This window comes from Trichosurus vulpecula, chromosome 2, assembly GCF_011100635.1.
Source record: "Trichosurus vulpecula isolate mTriVul1 chromosome 2, mTriVul1.pri, whole genome shotgun sequence".
Taxonomy (NCBI): Eukaryota; Metazoa; Chordata; class Mammalia; order Diprotodontia; family Phalangeridae; genus Trichosurus; species Trichosurus vulpecula.
The window spans coordinates 322,756,491-322,762,727 of NC_050574.1; positions in this window are offsets into that span (position 1 = coordinate 322,756,491).

Genomic DNA, 6,237 nt, shown 5'->3' on the forward strand with positions numbered 1-6,237 from the left:
AATTAACAGGAAAAAAAAATACTCTTAGTTCCTCCAGGTACATGATCACAGACAGTCTCAGTTGGCAGGTAATTACAAGTCAGAGTATCTGGGCCTCCTGCGGACTTGTATTAGGGTGTGTCTACTTGGCTTTAAGCATTTCCAATTTCTGTATCTCTCTACTTGTCAGCTAGAGAATGTCATCTGATAGGCAAGGGCCCTGCCAGTTCAGATCTTCAATTTGGCAAAGTACTTAGTGTCCCAGTCAAGCCAGGTCCACCTTTTTGCCACTTGGCATCCTTTTTTTTGCACTATTCTTTAGATGTATTTAAAGCTTCCACTCCCATGGGCATTTTCCTTAATGTGAAAGAATGAATTACCCCAGAAGGCTATCAGATCCCTGATTGAATTGATGCTTTAAAATTGTTATTCTGGATAGGTCCAAAACTTCTGCAACTCTTAGAATCATAGTAACAGACAAAGAGAAGACCCTAGAGACAACTTAATACCAGTTCCTCACTTTTATAGATGAGGAAGCTAAAGCATAGAGAGATGAAATTTATTTTATTTTTTGCTTTGAGAAATAGAGGACAGCTGCATCCAGGCTTGTCCTCCATGATGGCTCCCTCAACACCTGAAAATAAGGTTGGAAGTAGATGACATGTCAGCAAAAATTATAGCTAATTTCTGAGTTTTGTTCCCAATTACATCATACTACTTCTTCTGTTCCTGTCACTCAATTTTAAATCTAGCCACAGAAGTTTAACTTGTTTCCCATTCACCAGATGAAACTACATTTTGTTCTCAGGAATATCACAATTGAGCAAGACAAAAACTACCCTCATTCATGTCATCTTGTTCCCAAGGGTTTGGTTTTGTAAGCAAGAGCTGCCTTCTCATTTTCAGTGCTTCCCTGTAACTGGAATCAATGTTAATGAGCCTCTCTTCTATTAGATTGGCCTCCAAAAGAAGTTCCTTATGTACTTTATGGTATATTGGGGCAAAATCACTGGATTTGGAGACACATTATCTAGGCTTGAATGCTGGGTCGACCATTTTCTAGTTGTAATAACATGAGTAAATTGTATAACCCCTCTATGCCTCAGTTTCCTTCCCTGTAACATATGGGCAATGGGAAAAGTATTCTAACATGTTATTAAGGATTTGTGTTTAAGTCTAGCTTCCTCTTAGTGACTTGAGTTGGACTGTAAAAAGCATTTATTAAGTGCTTACTATGTGGCAAATACTGTGTTAAGTGCTGGGAATGCAAGTAGAAAAATGAGACTGTCCCCAATCTCAAAGAGTTCATATTTTAATGAGGAGAAACAATATATATATATATATATAGAAGAACTCAGCTGAATGATAGATGGAAAGCCTGGTAGTAATTGGGGTTCAGCAACAGGAATGATAGTATTCCCTTTAAGGTGCCTTATTGGTAAAGACAGTCCCTAGTTTTGGACCTAAGTAGGCTAGGTCTGGAGTAGTTGGGGGTATTTCAAGGAGCTTCTGCATTGGTTCTGTTGAGTGCTACCCTCTGGGACCCCATAAGGTGGCTGCATAGATGGGGCTCAGGCTAGGGTGGTTGGGAGGATGTCCATGGGGATGCCATGTTGGCTTGAAGGATTCCTATAACAGAGAGAGAGAGAGAGAGAGAGAGAGAGAGAGAGAGAGAGAGAGCTAGAAAGATACCAAATAAACAAAACCCAACAACTCGAAGAGGGAGGAAATAAGAAATTCCCACAAGGAAGTGTTCATAGGAGGAAAATAAAACGAGACTGGGGAATTGAACAAATAAAAAGAAATTCCAAATACAGTGAACAAATTGAGTAAGCAAAGAGAACTTCATGATAAGATGCCAAGACAATAATTCTGTAATAAATATAATTGGAATCTCATAAACAAGAAAGAAATATTCATAAAAATACCTGATAATGGTAGGAAGGTGTAATAAAAGAACAGGAAAAATATGAGGAGAGGAAATTAAAGCCCTTAATAACAAATGCAAAAGGAATGCCTTAAACAGAAAACTTTAGTAATGATGTAGACACCTTAAATTTGATCAGTATATCAATCAATAAGCATTTATTAAATGCCAGCTATTTACTCGACACTCCCTATATAAAGACACGAAAAAAACCAGTCCCTCTACTTAAGCAGCTTACATTCTATCAGGAGTGTGTGTGTGTGTGTGTGTGTGTGTGTGTGTGTGTGTGTGTGTGTGAGAGAGAGAGAGAGAGAGAGAGAGAGAGAGAGAGAGAGAGAGAGAGAGAGCTGCACACAGTGAAAAGTATCTGCAAAGTAACTAAAAGTCAGGAAAGATAACATGTGTAGAAGGTGAGATTTGAGCTGAAACTTGAAGGAAACTAGGAACTATATAGGTGGTAATGAGAAGGAAATTCATTTAAGTCCTTGAGTAAAAAGACATCAAGATAAGAAATAGAATATTTTTCTGAGGAAAACCAAGTATTTCAGCTAGACTCTAGAGCATTTGAAGGTGAGTAATTTGTAATAAGCCTGGAAAGATAGCTTGGAACTTGATAGATCGTAAAGGGCTTAAATGACAAATAAAAGAGTTTTCATTTGATCCTAGAAGTAATAGGGAAACCATGAAACTTTTTGGCAGGGGAGTGACATGGTCAGACCTATATTTTAGGACTATCACTTCACTAGCTATGTGGAGGATGAATTAGAGAGGGGAAAGAGCTGAGAGGTGAGAGGTGATGAGAGTCCAAGTTGGAATAATGGTACAATGGTACAATGAGTGGAAGGAAAGGGACATACATGAAATTTCTGTGGAGGTAAAATTTTTTAAATTGGGCAAATGATTTGGTACAGGGGAAGTGAGGGGAAAAATTTTAGGTAAAGCAGGTGCCTAGCAGGACAGTAGTGGCTTCCACAGAATGGAAGGAATAAGAGTAAAAATTCAATGATACAATAGGAAAAATTAGAGCAAATTCAAAATATAGAAAAAGTCCAAGACCATATGAGATCTCTACTAAAGAAATCAACCTAGAAAACAAGGCTCAGCAAAATAGTCAGCCTCACAAAATAACATGATGAAACAAAAAAAAAAATCAAAACCATCATATTTCAGGAAATCTTAAATGAAAATCATCTGAAAGTTTGTAATGAGAATGCAAAAGACAGAACAACACAATCTTTAGATCACCACCAGAGAAGAATCTCAGATTTAACTCACCCAAAAATGTGATTGTCAAACTCTTAAGCTCCCAAATAAAATAGAAAATATTGAAAGCTGTTGTATATTGAAAAAGGCAGATTACGTACTGAAAAATTTCAGGCAGAAGTGCAAAGGACTATACACCAGCAATGACAAATTAAGGAATGATTGAAATATGAGATATAAAAAAGCAATGGAAATAGCTTCCACCAAAAAATAACACTTTGCAAAGTTGATCATAACCCTACAAGGAAAAAGTGAAATTTTAATAGTTTCCAACATTCTTTTTGAAAATACCAGTATTGGGCAAAACATTTGGAATACTATTAAAGCAGAGAAAAGAAACTTAAGAAAAGCAAATGGGTTTGAATATCTAGAAAGGGCTAGATGGTAATCCAGTGCTTACATTCTAAAAGAGAAAGAAAATACTTTTGTTCCTTGTCCTATTATGTCTAAGTTTCATAGAAGAAAACAAAAGAAAGTATGAAAGAAAGAGAATAGAGGAGAGAGGAACTTAGTTTTTTATAATCAAGGAACCAGAGTTGGGAGTCATTAAAACCAAGGAGGAAATCTCATAAACAGCTCTTCTCTTTCTCTCAGAAAAAATTAAAGATAACATATAAATATCAAGCTACTGTAAGTAAAATAAATTAGAGAGGTTAGGTAGATATTTAGCTAGAGTGGGGAAGAGGAAGACAGATCTGTAAAAGTGGGAAGTGGGTAGGGAGAGAGTTATGAAAAGTAAAACAACTGCATTTAACATTTAATAGCAAGATTTAAGATAATTTAAGGTAATAACAAAATGTATTAAACATCTAGTAAGTAACTTGCAAATATATACATAGGATTTATATAGAAATAACTTTTTTTCACAAACAAAAGAAGAGCTAATAATTTAAAAAAATATTCCATGTACAAGACCAAGCCATGCTGTTAGGACTGGTCCTGACACTGACATCCTGTTAGTTGAGGCTCACTTTGGAGACTAAATGGTCACTCATAGGTCATAAAACAAATAGTGAAAGGAGGTTTAGACCCAAGGATATTCAACAAGGATACAGTAGTCCATATAGAAGAGCCCCTTTCGTTTCATTTCCATATGGAACTGTGTCTGTTCAGTAGAGTAGGATGTGGTGACACATGTGGTCCTGCAGCATCTAAGTCTGAAGGGCAAAAATCTGATGTGGGTGAGACCTTTTAAGTCTCTGTGTGAGCAGGAAGCCACATCCACATAACCTAAGGCTACCAGGAAGCTGTATCAAAGGAGGCGCAGCTTGAGCCTTGCCCCAGCCCCAGCAAATCAAGTCCTTGATCAGTTGCCTTTTAGGGAAAATCTATCCTAACCCATGTCTTGGAGCAAAAGGGGAACCTTGGCAGATGGTCCTACTGTGTGCAGACACAGAAAAAATGACAATACTACCCAAATTACTCTATTGCTATGCTAGTAAAATCACCAAAGTGATATCTGAGGGGGAGAAATACCATTCACAGGAATAAAAGATCAAAATCAAGAATATCAAGGGACACAATGTGCCAGACACTGTGATAAGTTCTAGGGATAAAAAGGAAGGCAAAAAAATTCTCTTGCAATCAAGGAACTCACCCTCTAATGGGGAAGACAAGATGAGAACAACTATGACAAAACAAGATGTAGGCAGGATAAATTGGATATAATCTTGGAAAGAAAATACTATCATTAAGGAGGATCAGGAAAGGCTGCTTGTAGAAGATGGGATTTTAGCAGAAACCCGAGGGACTTCAGAGAATCTAGGAGATGGAGCTGAGGAAGGAGATAATTCCAGGAATGGAAAGCAGCCAGTGAAAATGCAGAGTTGGTAGATGTTTGAGGAACAGCAAGTCACTGGATCTCAGAGTATATGGAGGAAATCATGGTGAAGAAAGACCTGAAAAGTAGAAGGGACAATATTATGAGCCCTTTAAAAGCTAAACAGAGGATCTGATATTCACTCCTGGAAATAATAAGGAGCCTGGAGCAGCTAGGTGGTGCAGTGGATAGAACACTGGGCTTGAATCAGGAAGACTCATCTTCATGAGTTCAAATACAGCTTCAGATCCTTAGTAGCTGTGTGACCCTGGGCAAATCAATTAATCCTCTTTGCCTCAGTTTTCTCAACAGTAGAATGAGAGCTGGAGAAGGAGATGGCAAATCGCTCCAGTATCTTCACCAAGAAAACCCCAGATGGGGTCACGAAGAGTTGGATGCAACTGAAACCACTCAACAACAATAGAGAGCCACCAAAGTTGATTGTAGCAAGGGGAAGGGGGGAGGTGACATGGTCAGACCTGCCCTTTGACAGCTGAGTTGAGGGTGAATTGGAGTGTAGAGAGATTCAGGGGAGGGAGACCAGTTATAAGGTTATTTAAAAAGCCCAGGTGAAAGATTACAAGGGTGGTATTAGGGTCGTCTCTGTGTTAATGAAGAAAAGGGGATGCTTCTGAGAGACAGTGAAGTTTCACCTTTTGAAACTTAATGTTTTGAGCATTTCAAGTAAGGCAAACAATGCCGTTCTGTGCACATTTGGTCATTTTGGGGGATTTATACTCTACTTCTGAGATTCCTAATAAAATGTTTCCATTTAAAAAAAATTAAAGTCCTAATCATATTTGAGGAAAAGGAAGCATCTTGTTCTCATATGAATTTACGTGCACACACTGACTGATTTTTCTAGATCCTGCACCACACAGAGGAAATGCTGATGACACATTTTCTTAACACACACCAAATACACACATTACACAAAGGCAGATTATATTTTAGCTTCTTTTGGAGACTATAAAAGTTAAAGTCCCCTTAATGAAACATCAAGAAAAAGGGTTTTGCTTTTTTTCCTTTCAGTATCTTCGCTTTTCCCCCTTTGTGGGCTTATGATTTTTTCCCTTCTTTCTCACGTTATCTGTGTTTCCCTGCTCATCTCAACTTGATGACATGTTGCTGAGACAACTAAGTCTCCTAACCTTCTTAACTCTGCTTTTGTTATGGCCTGGCGTGTTTAGGAGGAATATTTTCATTTCTCTTAGAAGACTGTGTGCTTGCTCTGTGGAAAGATATTAAA